Consider the following 15,235-nt stretch of genomic DNA (forward strand, 5'->3'; position numbering starts at 1 on the left):
CAACACCATGCAGGAAAACATGACCTCACCAAATGAACTAAATAGGATACTAAATAAGACATTTGACCTCTCAGACAGAGAATTCAAAATAACTGAGTCGAGGAAACTCAAAGAAATTCAAGATAACACAGAGAAGGAATTTAGAATTCTATCATATAAATTTAACAAAGAGATTGAAATAATTAAAAAGAATCAACCAGAAATTCTGGAGCTGAAAATGCAGTTGGCATATTGAAGAATGCATCAGAGTCCTTTAATGGCAGAATTGATCAAGCAGAAGAAAAAAGTAGTGAACTTGAAGACAGGCTATTTGAAAATACAGTTAGAGGAGAGAAAAAAGAATAAAAAACAATGAAGCATGCCTGTAGGATCTAGGAAATAGCCTCAAAAGGGAAAATCTGAGTTATTGGCCTTAAAGAGGAGGTAGAGAAAGAGATAAGGGTAGAAAGTTTATTCAAAGGGATAATAAAAGAGAACTTCCCAAATCTAGAGAAAGATATTAATATCCAAGTACAGGAAGGTTATGGAGCACTAAGCAAATTTAAGGAGACCTCCAAGGTAGTCTCCAAAGGAGACTTAATTGTCAAACTCCCAAAGGTCAAAGATAAAGAAAGGATCCAAAAAGCAAGCAAGAGAAAAGAAATAACATACAATGAAGCCCCAGTGTGTCTGTCAGAGACCTCTAAGGTAGTCTCCAAAGGAGACTTAATAGTCAAACTCCCAAAGGTCAAAGATAAAGAAAGGATCCGAAAAGCAAGCAAGAGAAAAGAAATAACATACAATGAAGCCCCAGTGTGTCTGGCAGCAGACTTTTCAGGGGAAACTCTACCGGCCAGGAGAGAGTGGCAATACATATTTAAAGTGCTGAAGGAAAAAAAACCTTTTGCCTTAGATTAGTATATCCAGTGGAAATACCTTTCAAACTTGAAAGAAAAATAAAGACTTTCCCAGACAAACGAAAGCTGAGGGATCAATACCAGACGTATCCTACAAGAAATGCTAAAGGGAGTACTTCAATCAGAAAGAAGAGGACATTAATGAACAATAAATAATCTCCTGAAGGTACAAAACTCACTGGCAATAGTAAGTACACAGAAAAATACAGAATATTATAACAGTGAAACTGTGGTATGTAACCTCCTCTTACCCTAAGTAGAAAGACTAAATGATGAACCAATCAAAAATAATAACTACAACAATGTTTTAAGACATAGTACAATAAGATATAAAGAGAAACAACAGGCCAAGCACAGTGGCTCACACCCATAATCCCAGCACTTTGGGAGGCCGAGGTGGGTGGGTCTTGAGGTCAGGAGTTTAAGACCAGCCTGGCCAACATGGTGAAACACTGTCTCTACTGAAAAATACAAAAATTAGCCTGGCGTGATGGTATGTGCCTGTAATTCCAGCTACTCAGGAGGCTGAGGCAGGAGAATTGCTTGAACCCAGGAGGTGGAGGTTGCAGTGAGCCGAGATCATGCCACTGCACTCCAACCTGGACAACAGAGCAAAACTCTGTCTCGGAAAAAAAGAGAAACAACAAAAAGTTAAAAAGCGGGGAGACAAAGTTAAAGCATAGAGTTTTTAATAGTTTTCTTTTTCCTTGTTTATGCAAATAGTATTAAGTTGTTATCTGGTTAAAATAATGGGTTATAAGGTGGTATTTGCAAGCCTCATGGTAACCTCAAATCAAAAATCATACCGTGAACACACAAAAAATATAAAGCAAGAAACTAAATCATTCACTAGAGAAAACCACCTTCACTAGGGGAAGACAGGAATGAAAGAAAGAAGGAAGAGAAGACCACAAAACAAACAGAAAACAAATAACAAAATGGCAGGAGTTAAGTCCTTACTTATCAATAACATTTTATGTAAATGAAACTTTCCAATCAAAAGACACAGATAGGCTGAATGGATGAAAAAACAAGACCCATTGGTCTGCTGCCTACAAGAAATACACTTCACCTATAAAGACACACATAGATTGAAAATAAAGGGGTGGGAAAAGATATTCCATTCCAATGGTAACCAAAAAAGATCAGGACTGGCTATACTTACATCACACAAAATAGATTTCAAAGACAAAAAATATAAGAAGAGACAAAGGTCACTATAAAATGATAAAGGGCTCAATTCAGCAAGAGAATATAACAATTTTAAATATATATGTACCCAACACTGGAGCACCCAGATATATAAAGGAAATATTATTCAAACTAAAGAGAGATACAATAATAGCTGGAGATTTCAACACCCCACTTTCAGCATTGGACAGATTTTCCAAACAGAAAATTAAAAAAGAAACATCAGATTTAATCTGTACTATAGATCAAATGGATCTAATAGATATTTCCAGAACATTTTATCCAAGAACTGCAGAATACTCATTCTTTTCCTTAGCACATGCATCATTCTCAAGGACAGACCATATGTTAGGGCACAAAACAAGTCTTAAAACATTTAAAAAATTGAAATAATAGTAAGCATCTTCTCTGATCACAATGGAATAAAACTATAAATTAATAACAAGGAATTTTGGAAGCTATACAAATACATGGGAATTAAACAATATGCTCTTGAATGACCAGTGGGTCAATGAAGAAATCAAGAAGTAAATGGAAAATTTCTTGAAACAAATGATAATGGAGACACAACATACCAAAACCTGTGGGATTCAGCAAAAACAGTACTAAGGGGGAAGTTTACAGCTGTATGTGGATACATCAAAAAAGAGGAAAAACTTCAAATGAACAGTCTAATGATGTATCTTAAGGGAACTAGAAAAGCAAGAGCAAACCAAACCCAAAATTAGGAGAGAAAAGAAATAATAAAGATTAGAGTAGAAATTAATGAAATTGAAATGAAAATATACAATATGAAATATCAGAGAAACAAAAAGTTATTTTTTTAAGATAAACAAAATCGACAAACCTTCAGCCAGACTGAGAAAAAAAAAGAGAGAAGATCTGAATAAATAAAATTAGAAATGAAGAAGGAGAGATTGCAACTGATACTTCAGAAATTTAAAGAATCACTAGTGGCTACCGTGAACAACTATACGCCAATATATTGGAAAATATAGAAGAAACTGACAGAATCTTAGATACATACAACATACCAAGATTGAACCATGGAGAAATCCAAAATCTGAACAGAACAATAACAAGTAACAAAATCAAAGCCATAATAAAGAGTGTCCCACTAAAGAAAAACCTGGGACCAGACATTTAAAGAATTAACACCAATTCTACTCAAACTATTCTGAAAAACAGAGGAGGAGAGAATTCTTCCAAACTGATTCTACAAGGCCAGTATTACCCTGATACCAAAACCAGATGAAGACACATCAAAAAAGCAAACTACAGGCCAACATCTCTGAAGAAAATTGATGCAGAAATCTTCAATAAAATTCAAGGAAATCATAAACAATACATTAGAAAGATCATTTATCATCACCCAGTGGGATTTATTCCTGTGATGCAAGGATGGTTCAATGGATGCAAATCAATCAATGTGATATACCATATCAACAAAATAAAGGAAAAAACCATATAATCATTTCAATTGATGCTGAAAAAGCATATGATAAAATTCAACATCCCTTCATGATAAAAAACCTTCAAAAAACCGAGGATAAAAGGAACATACCTCAACATAATAAAAGCCATATATGACAGACCCACAGATAGTATCATCTGAATGGGGAAAAACTGAAAGCCTTTCCTCTAAAATCTGGAACATGACAAGGATGCCCACTGTCACCATTGTTATTCAACATAGTACAGCAAGTGCTAGCCAGAGCACTGAGACAAGAGAAAGATATAAAGGGTATCCAAACTGGAAAGAAATAAGTCAAATCATCCTTGTTTGCAGATGATATGATCTTATGTTTGGAAAAGCCTAAAGGCTCCACAAGAAAACTATAACTGATAAACAAATTTAGTAAAGTTGCATGATACTAAGTCAACGTATAAAAATCAGTAGTATTTCTATATGTCAACAGTGAACAATGTGAAAAACAAAAAAGGTAACCCCATTTATAATAGCCACATATAAAATTAAATACCTAGGCATTATCTTAACCAAAGAAGCAAAATATCTCTATAATGAAAACTATAAAACACTGATGAAGGAAATTGAAGAGACCACCAAAAAATGGAAACATATTCCATGTTCATGGATTGGAAGAATTAGTATTGTTAAAATGTCCATACCACTCAAAGCAATATATAGACTCAATGCAATTCCTGTCAGAATACCAATGACATTCTTCACAGAATAGAAAAAAACATTCTAAAACCCATATGGAACTACGAAAGACCCAAAATAGCCAAAGGTATCCTAAGCAAAAAGAACAAAACTGGAGGAATCACATTACCTGACTTCAATTTATACTACAGAGCTATAGTAACCAAAACAGCATGGTACTGGCATAAAAACAGACACAGAGACCAATGGAACAGAATGGAGAACCCAGAAATAAACCCACACACCTTCAGTGAACTCATTTTTAACAAAGGTGCCAAGAACATACACTGGGGAAAAGACAGTCTCTTCAATAAATGATGCTGGGAAAACTGGATATCCATATGCAGAGGAATGAAACTAGACCCTTATTTCTTGACATATACAAAAATCAAATCAAAATGGATTAAATACTTAAATCTGAGAACTCCAATTATGAAGCTACTATAAGAAAACATTGGAGAAAATCTCTAAGACATTGGTCTGGGCAAAGATTTCCTGATGAATACCCCACAAGTGCAGGCAACCAAAGCAAAAATGGACAGATAGTATCACATCAAGTTAAAACGTTTCTGCACAGCAAAGGATACAATCAACAAAGTGAAGACATGACCCACAGAATGGGAAAAAATATTTGCAAACTACCCAGCTGACAAGGACTTAACAACCAGAATATATAAAGAGCTCAAACAACTGTGCAGGAAAAAAATCTAATAACCTGATTGAAAAATGAGCAAAAGATTTGAATAGATATTTCTCAAAAGAAGGACATAAAAATGGCCAACAGACATATAAAAAAGGTACTCAACATCACTGATCATCAGAGAAATGCAAATTAAAACTACAATGAGATATCTCACTCCAGTTAAAATGGCTTATACCCAAAAGACAGGCAATAACAAATGCTAGCAAGGTTTTGGGGAAAAGGGAACCCTTGTACACTGTTGGTGGACATGTAAATTAGGACAACCACTGTGGAGAACAGTTTGGAGATCCCTCAAAAAACTAAAAATAGAGCTACAATGTGATCCAGCAATCCCAGTTCTGGGGCTATACTCCAAAGGAAATCAGTATATTGAAGAAATATTTGCATTTCTATGTTTGTTGCAGCACTGTTTACAATAGCTAAAATTTGTAAGCAACCTAAGTTTCCATCAACAGGTGAATGGATAAAGAAAATGTGGTACATATACACAGTGGAGTACTATTCAGCCATAAAAAAGAGTGAGATGCAGTCATTTGCAACAACAGGGATGGAACTGGAGATTATGTTAAGTGAAATAAGCCAAGCATGGAAAGACAAACATTGCATGTTCTCACTTATTTGTGGGATCTAAAAATCAAAACAATTAAACTCATGGACGTAGAGAGTAGAAGGATGGCCACCAGAGGCTGGGAAGGGTAGCAGGGGGCTGGGGCGGGGGCGAGGGGAGGGAGATGGGAATGATTACTGGGTAAAAAATAAATAAAAAGAATGAACAAGTCCTACTATTTATTTGATAGCACAGTAGGGTGACTATAGTCAATAATAACTTAATTGTACATTTTAAAATAACTTAAAGAGTATAACTAGATTGTTTATAACTCAAAGGATAAATGCTTGAGGGGATGGATACCCCATTCTCCGTGATGTGTTTATTTCACATTGTATGCCTGCATCAAAACATCTCATGTACCCCATAAATATATACACCTATGTACTCACAAAGATTTTAAAAGATAAATAATAAAAGCTTTTTTAAAAAGGTTTGTTTTATTTAGGAGATTCTATTCCCAGTATTTCATTCAGCATGTGGGGAATCAAGGTGTGTAAATTTCTTCTCACTTTTTAAATTGTTTCAACCAGGAGAAGAGAGAACAGACATAAGACTCTATACTTTGTTACATACGTTAACTCCTAGTTCACATCAATACCCTTTACCTCTATACTATATAAATAAGGTATACATTTTAAAAGATTGTCTGAAACTGTACTACTGTTTCTCCGAAGGGACAATTGTTCCACATGAAAGAAAGGAGAGGACACACTCAGCCAGAGGCAGGCCCTCATTCCAATTAATGGACTTCTTGGAGGCGAGCATAAGTAATTGGTTTTGAGGTTGTTTCCACTGCCTTTGAAGGACAATTGAAGTGCTCATCAAGATGTGCCAAATGTTTATAGAGTGCCTCTTTGGATGAGTATCTGTTTTAAATAAGTGAATTTAAAGGGGCCTGTAACTCACTTAAATTACACCAAGATGGGAGACTGGAGACAGGATATAGCTTCCAGTTGAAATTCCTTGATCTCTGGTTTAGTCTTAATTTTATAGATAACAAGAGCCATCATTTGAAGAACTTTAACCAGTTGTGCTCAAATGGTATTCAGATGGGACACAAGCTGCAGGCTGTACCCAAGCTTGTTGGTTCAGATTTATTTTCTTCTTAATGCAAAGGCTTGATGTTTGTTGGTCCAAAGAGCACATATGGCTTATGGCTTGAAAAATGTCTTGTGCTTCTCTCTGACCAGAACAAAAGTAGGGCTAAGAGAATGCAGTGCCCTTATCACTGGCACCTGGGCACCACGGTGCTGTCTGTTAAGTCTAGAGAAATCAGCTGTTGAATTTTGGTGAGACAACCCCCCTTTCTTCCTTCTAGGGGAAGCCCAACTCATACTTTCCTGAGACTGGGCTCTCAATCCAGGTTAAGGCACTAGATTTAAAGCTCCAATGAAGTACCCACTTGGCTGAGGTGCTGAGAGGAGGCTGGGTGACTGTGAGAGATACGAAGAGGACTTCATTATGGAAGGTAACTGATGGAACAATGAAGAGAAAGGAAGGCCTGGACATGCAATGAATAAAAGAGGACCAGCCTGAAATTTCCTTGTCCTCTGCCACTAAATGAGAAAGGAAAGACTAGTGGATGAAGATTGAGGACTAACGTCTAGACTTGCGTCTTCTGCTAACTAAGCTTGTGGTCTTGGACAAGTCATCTACTTTTATAGGCCCTTGATTTTCAAATGTTGTAAAGTCAATTCAGATGAGAAAATCACTAAGGTCATTTTCATTTTAAGTTGTGAAATTCCCTGATTTTATTTCGAAGAGTATGTTCAAATTATATCTAATTTTTTGCCTTTAAGATTTCAGGCACTTTTCACATTTGTACTGTAGACCTGTGTTTACTTCTATGTCTTAAATCTTAGCTTACTTTTAAATGGCTGCTCACAGCTAGGCATGGTGGCTCACACTGTAACCCTGACACTTCAGGAGGCTTGAGGCCAGACGTTTCAGACCAGTTTGGGTAATACAATGAGGCCCCATCTCTATTTAAAAAAAAAAAAAATCACCAGGTGTGGTGGCGTGCCTGAAGTCCCAGATACTTGGGAAGCTGAGGTGGGAGGATCACTTGAGCCCTGGAGTTCAAGACTCGAGTGAGCCATGAAGCCAGCCCTGCACTCCAGCTTGGGCAAAAGAGCTCTCAAACATACAAACAAACAATTTTTTAAAAAAGTAAATGACTGTTCACTTCTGCCCACTCCCACCCTTGACTCCAAACACCTGTGGACATCATCCCCTTCACCATAGTGCCCAAAACCCACAGTAGGAAGATGACCACTGACCCATGCAGGCCCTTCGTGCCACGCAGGGGTTCTATCACATTGTCTTATTTCAGGCTTTTCCTACTTTCCTAGGCAACTCTTTTCACCTCTTCAAGCCTTGCAACTTTTTCCCTCATCCTCACTCTCAGCTGATGAATCTGCTTCCTATTTTACTTTGAAAATAGAAGCAGTCAGATGAAGATTTATACATGATCCTGTTGCCTCATCTATTCACCTATATGCGTCTTCATCTTTATACTCTGCCTTCCCTTCTGTTACGGCGGATAAATTATCTATATATCTACCTAAGGCTAACTCCTATAGTTGCGCACTAGGCTCTACTGGTCTTGCCTACTAAAGAATATTGTTCCAGTACTTGCCTCCTGTCCCCATTGCATCATCAAAATTTACCGTCTCTAATGGATCATCCCCACAGCATACAAACATGCTGAAATTCTGCACGTCTTAAATGAAAATTCTCTCTTTTCCCCACATTTCTCTCCAGCTATAGCTCTATTTCTCTATTGCTGTATACAGCGAACTCTTCAAAAGAGTTGTCAGTAGTACCTATTTCCAATTTACTTCCTCTTGTTCCTTTTGTATCTACTCCAATGACTTCCTTGTAGCCAAATCCAGTAGTAATTGTTAGTCCTGATCTTATTTGACCTATCTCAGCATTTGATCCCATTAACTACTCTTTCTTTCCTGAAATGTTGCTGTGGTTCTTTTCTCCTTAACTTGCGCTCCAAGAACCTTTTGGTTCTCATCCTGCTTTACATGCTGTTCCTTCTCATTTTCTTTTGCTGGGCCTCCTCTCTCCTCCACCTCTAAACATCAGGCTGCTCAACAACATAGTCCTTAAACCTCTTCTCTTCTCCTTTGTATGGACCCACTTCTTAAGTGATTTCATCCAGTCCATGATTTTAATTTCATCTATATTCTGATAACTCCCAAATATATGTCTCCAGTCCAGAAATTTTCCCTTAACTTCAGGCTCATTTAGCTAATTATCTATTCTACATGCATATCTGATAGGTATCTCAAACTTAATATGTTATAACTACACTGTGATTCCTTCCCCATTTCTAAATCTATGCATCACAGTAACTGACAATTCCATTTCTTTCGTTGCTTAGGCCAAAACTCTTGGAGAGATTTATGAAAATTTTTGCTTACATCCCATTCTGTTGGTGTCTCTACCTTCAGAATATATCCAACATTCAACTACTTCTTACCCCCTGCACTACTATTTTCATGATCTCCTTGGTATCCTTGCTTCTGTCCTTAATACCAGTTATATTCTCAACACAGTGGACAGAACAGTCTTTAAAACTTTAAGTCAGGTTATGTGACTCCTTTACTTATAGCACCCCATGGTTTTTTGTTCGTTTGTTTTTTAAATAATAGAATAAAGCCCAGAGTTCTTACCATGACATACAAATGCTCCAAATATTCTCTGTCACCCTTTCCCTCTCTAACACCTCTCACCTCATCTTCTAGCTCACTGCCCCTTATTACCTCCTCTTCAGCTACACTGGCCTCCTCGATATTCTTATTTCAGTGCCTTTGCACATATTGTTCCCCTGGCTTGGCATAGTCTTCCCACAGTAACCTACAAGGTTCACAATTTCACCATATGTGAAATAGCCACTCACTCTGCATTCCTCTCATTTTGACCCCATTTAATTTTTCTCTATAACATTTATCACCATCTAACATATATCTACATAAAATTTGTTTGTTGGCTATCTTCTCCCAGTAGAAGTAGGTACAAACTTTACAAGGGCAAGATCTTACTCTATTCTGTTCATTGCTGAGTTCGCAGTGCCTACACCTGGGCTCAGCACATAGTGAGTGCCTAGTACTTATTTATTGTATAAACGTGTGAATGAATGAAGACGTTCAGGCTAGTCCCATGGGTTTTGGAAGAACTGGGTTGGGAGAAGTAGGATGAGAGGTATAGGAGACTGGTCTAGCTAGGAGCCATGTTACCCATATGTTGTTTGTGAACATGCTGAGTCGAGATGTAATCGCACAGCTTCACTAAAAAAACAGACAATGCTGAAGCTCAGGAAGGTAAATTCCCATGTTGTTGGTTTGATGTGGTAAGGCAAGGATGTACAGAGCTCGAGTTGGATAGAATAAATGACTTTGCTCCTCCAGTTAGTTGATTTACTTTCCTGTTGGTCATGCCCTTAGGTGTAATCATAATTCAATAATATGCATGCGCCAAAAGATTGCCTGACAAACGTGCTTCTCCATTAGCTTATGTGTGTATTTTTGTGTGCACATGTTTCCAACAGTGTGCCAGATGACAGAAATTCAGAAACCATCATCCCAGTTGAAATCTGTGGTTCATTCAACACAATAGTCCCTTGCCAATAGCAGTCCAAAGAAATTAGGTCAAAATAGATATGGGCACTTGATAGCACATTGTCATTTGTAAGGCTAGAGCTCAAACTCACACCAGCTTAAACAAACAAACACAAATTATTAACTCAAAAATCTTTGAAGTTTAATGGATATTTTTAGGTATGGCTAGATTGAGGGACTCAATGAAATAATAACTTTGTATATATCTATTTGATTCTTCTTTCCTGGGTTGGTTCATTCTCAAACAGGCTTTCTACAAATGATGGCAAAGATAGTTTCAGGCAGTTCCAAGCTTATGTGGTCCCTAGCCCTACCACAATTCCATGAAGTTGGCAAGGGGCAGGGCATAAAAAGAAGCATAGCAGGGCAAATCAAAAAGTAACATTACCACTCTTCTCCTAACGGCCATTTGTGAAGATGACTTATTCAGTAAGTTTAAATGTGTTTTTATTTCCTTAAAGTCAATGACATAGTTTTTTTTTCTTTTAAAATTCAGCTGTCTTTTATTACCATGTTTCTTAGAACCCCATAATGTTTTGTTTCCTCTGCAGCTCTTTCTGGCATAATGTTATTGTTCCTAAGAGCGTTGATGAGGCTTTGGAAATTTTAGACCAAACACAATTGAAATTATGGCTAGCCCCTTTGGTGCTGCTGTCATGACTTGATGAAAATTATACAGACTGGGGCAACATCTCTGAGATCTAATGCAAGCAGTGTGGTCCTTTCCACTGAAACAGCCCTCACACCATCCATAGGCCCCAAAGGCAAAAATTAGTTGAATTCTGCTCCAGAATGAGATATAGCTTGAGAACAAACTCATAATTTAGGAAATCAAAAGGTTCTGCTGGCATTTCAGTAATGAGGTTTGGGACTGGTGAATGAGAATTCTTCAACATGGGCCTGAGATGTCACTTCCTCAGTCTGCTTGATTCAGAGAGTGGGATGGGAATCTTCACCTTGGGCTTAAAGCAAATGGGTCTTTGTCATCAGAAAGTCACTGTTCTGCTCATCTCTAGTGAATCTTGATGATGACTCTCAGATGGGAGGTCAAGGAAATTGAATTAGAGATAAGACAGGTCAGGGTTTATAGTTGCAATAGTTGCAAGCAGCAAAACTAATTCCACAGATTTTAAGTAGAAAAAGAGTGTACAGTTGACCCTTCAACAATGCAGGGTTAGGGGTGCCAACCCCCATGCAGTTGAAAATCCACACATAACTTTGGAGTCCTCAAAAATGTAACTACTAAAAGCCTACTGTTGACCGAAAACTTTACCAATAACATAACTGTCGATTAACACATATGTTGTATATTATATCCTGTGTTCTTACAAAAAAGGAAGCTAGAGAAAAGAAAACGCTATTAAGAAAATTATAAGGAGAAAATATATTTACTATTCATTAAGTGGAAGTAGGTGATCATAAGGGTCTTTATCATCATCTTCATGTTGCGTAGGCTGAAGAGGAGGAGGAAGAGTTGGTCTTGCTGTCTCGGGGTGGCAGAGGCAGATGAGGTAGAGGAGGTGAAGGGGGAGGCAGGAGAGGCAGGCACACTGGGGGTGAATTTTATTGAAAAAAATTCACATATGACTGGACCTGTGCAGTTCAAACCTGTGTTGCTTAAGGGTTACCTTATAAGAAAAATACTGGATGACCCACAGGGTCACTGGGATGGGTGGAGATCCAGATCCAGAAACTTGGCAGGGATATCGGTGTTATGGGTTGAATTGTGCTCCACCCCAACCCCCAAATATGGTGGACTCCTTATCCCAGATATCTCCAGGTAACTTTATTTGGAAATAGAGTCTTTGCAGATATAATCAAGTTAAAATGTGGTCATACTACATTAGGATGGTTCCTAATCCAGTGACTGGTATCTTTGTAAGAGAAAGGAATGGAGATTTACACACAGAGACAAAGAAGGGAAGAAGGCCTGTCAAGATGAAGGCAGAAATTGGAGTTTTGTTGTCACAAACCAGGGAATGCCAAAAATTGCCAGCAAGCCCTAGAAGCTAGAAGAGACAAAAATGGATCTTTCCTAGAGTCTTTGGAGCAAGCAAGGTCCTGACAGTACCTTGATTTCAGATTTCTAACTTCTAGAACTGTGAGAAAATAAGTTTCTGTAGTTTTAAAGCTACCCAGTTAGTGGTTAGGGATACCTCATTTTATTGGACTTTGCAGATATTGCGGTTTTTACAAATTGAAGGTTTGTGACAACCCTGCGCTGAGCAAGTCTATTGGCACCATTTGTCCAACAGCATGTGCTTACTTCATGTGTCTGCGTCACATTTTGTTAATTCTTGCAACATTTCAAACTTTTGTTAATTCTTGTAATATTTCAAACTTTTTCTTGTGGTTATATCTATTATCATGATCTGTAATCAGTAAACTTCTATGTTACTGTTGTAATTATTTTGGGGTGCCACGAGCCACACCCATGTAATAAGGCACATAATTGATAAATGTTGTGTGTTTTCTGACTGTTTCACTGACCAGCCATTTCCCTATAATATTGAAATTAGGCAAATTAATAACCCCACAGTGGCCTCCAAGAGTTCCAAGAGCCACGCATTTCTCACTTGAAATCAAAAGCTATAAATGATTAAACTTTGTGAGGAAGGCATGTTGAAAGCTGAGACAGGCTGAAAACTCCTTGCACCAAACAGCCAAGCTGTGAATGCAAAGGAAAGGCGCTTGAAGAAAGTTAAAAATGCTACTCTGGTGCACACATGAATGAAAAAGCGAAACAGCCTTATTGGTGATGAGGAGAAAAATTTAGTGGTCTGGATAATAGATCAAACCAGCCACAACATTCTCTTAAGTCAGAGCCTAGTCCAGAAAAAAGCCTTAATGCTTTTCAATTCTGTGAAGGCTATGCGAGGTAAGGAAGCTGCAGAAGAAGAGTTGGAAACTAGCAGAGGTTGGTTCGTGAGGTTTAATGAAAGATGCCATCTCCATAACATAAAAGTGCAAGGTGAAACAGCAAGCACTGATGGAAAAGCTGCAAGTTATCCAGAAGATCTAGCTAAGATTATTGATGGTGGTGGCTACACTAAACAGATTTCCAATGTACAAAAAACAGCCTTCTATTGGAAGATGACATCTAGGACTTTCACAGAAAGAAGGAGTCAATATCTGGCTTCAAAGCTTCAAAGGCTAGGCTGACTCTCTTGTTAGGGTCTAATGCAGCTGGTACTTGAAGTTGAAGCCAATACTCGTCAATGAATCTGAAAATCCTAGGACCCTTAAGAATTACGCTGTATCTACTCTGCCTGTTTTCTACAAATGAAACAACGATACCTGGATGGCAAAACACCTATGGTTTCCTGGGTATTTTAAGCCCACTGTTGAGATCTACTGCTCACAGAGAAAAGATTCCTTTTAAAATAAGACTGCTCAGTGACAACACACCTAGTCACCCAAGAGCTCTGATGGAGATGCACAAGAAGATGAATGTTGTTTTCATGCCTGCTAATACAACATCCTTTCTATGGCCCGTGGATCAAGGAGTAATTTTGACTTTCAAGTCTTATTATTTAATAAATGCATTTTGTAAGGCTGTAGCCTCTGATGGATCTGGGCAAAGTAAATGTGAAACCTGGAAAGGATTTACCATTCTAGATGCTATTTAAGAACATTTGTGATTCATAGGAGGAGGCCAAAATATCAACATTAATAGGAGTTTTGAAGAAGTTGATTTCAACCCACACGTACAGCTTTGAGGGTTTCAAGACTTCCTCCACTGAAGCCAGAAGTGATACAACTAGCAAGACAGCTATAATTAGAAGTTGAGCCTAAAGATGTGACTGAATTTCAACAATCTCATTATAAAATTTGAATGGATGAGGAGTTGCTTCTTATGCATGGGCAAAGAAAGTGGTTTCTTGAAATGGAATCTACTCCTGAAGATACTGTGAACATTGTTGAAATGACAACAAAAGATATTACATAAACTTATTTGAAAAGCAGCAACAGGGTTTGAGAGGTTTGACTCCAATTTTAAAAGAGTTCTAGTGTGGACAAAATGCGATCAAACAGCATCTCATGCTACAGAGAAATCTTTCATGAAAGGAAGCATTAATTGATGTACATACTCAATTTTTGCCCTATTTTCAGAAAGTGCCACAGCCCCCCCAAGTTCACCAATTACCACCCTGAGCAGTCAGCAGCCGTCAACATTGAGGCAGGACCCTCCACCAGCAAAAAGTTTATGACTCTCTGAAGGCTCAGATGATTTTTAGCATTGTTGAGCAATAAAGTATTTTTAATTATAGACTACACAACAGTGTAAATGTAACTTTTCTATGGACTGGAAAAACAAAAAATATGTGCAACTTGCTATATCGTGATTTTTGGTTTATTGCAGTGGTCTAAAACTGAACCCATAGTATCTCCAAGGTATGCCTGTACTTTGTTATTGTAGTCCTAGGGAGAAGTTAGGCAGCAGACCTCAGCCAACATCATGCCCAGCAACAATTGGCAGATGTAATGCTGCAGCTGCCCCTGGTTCCTGATGCTGGTGTGACTGGCCTTGCTGCCCTCTCCTGTGTCCTCAGGATGAATCTTCCACTTACCTTATTTCTTGGTATTCAAGTTCTGGGCAGGAATATCTGACTGATTAAAGTCTAGGTCACATGTCTGGCCTAGAGAGTTTGACAGGAGGAAAGAAAAAGGAAAAATCTGGTCGTTAGGAAGTTGCACAGTGCATTCTTCCCCCACATAGGAATGAGCTTCAGATTCTAGGCAACCACAAAAAGTTCCTATGACATATATATGCAAGAAAGCAGCAAATTTTAATTGTTACTGATTCCAAATAATAGTAATAATATTGAGGTTTATGAATGATTTGCTTTTTGACATAAACAGTAGGCATTGCAAGTTTCTCTTTTAATATCCTTTTAGGTCCCCGCTAGAAGGCCAGCTGTTATATATATTTCCATGGTATATACATGAGAATGTTACAATTTGTGAGACATCTCTGCAAAAATCAAGGTGGGTATATGTTGATGTAGCAGCTGTGCCACCATCAATCTGAGCAGACTC

The 15,235-nt window shown here is 37.9% G+C and overlaps 1 protein-coding gene across 4 annotated transcripts in view; it reads left to right on the forward strand.

Moving 5' to 3' along the window:
* BMP4 (bone morphogenetic protein 4) overlaps window positions 1-15,235 on the forward strand; it is a 255,091-nt gene that overhangs the window by 137,471 nt on the left and 102,385 nt on the right. For 3 of the 4 annotated variants that reach the window (XM_017960327.3, XM_017960325.3, XM_017960328.3), the window contains one exon: window positions 15,095-15,184. The exons of the other annotated variant lie outside the window; for it this stretch is intronic. The gene's annotated coding sequence lies outside the window, so the exon portion shown is untranslated. The remainder of the gene's footprint in view (window positions 1-15,094; window positions 15,185-15,235) is intronic. 4 annotated transcript variants of the gene reach the window in all.

The sequence above is a fragment of the Papio anubis genome, chromosome 7, assembly GCF_008728515.1.
Source record: "Papio anubis isolate 15944 chromosome 7, Panubis1.0, whole genome shotgun sequence".
Classification (NCBI taxonomy): Eukaryota; Metazoa; Chordata; class Mammalia; order Primates; family Cercopithecidae; genus Papio; species Papio anubis.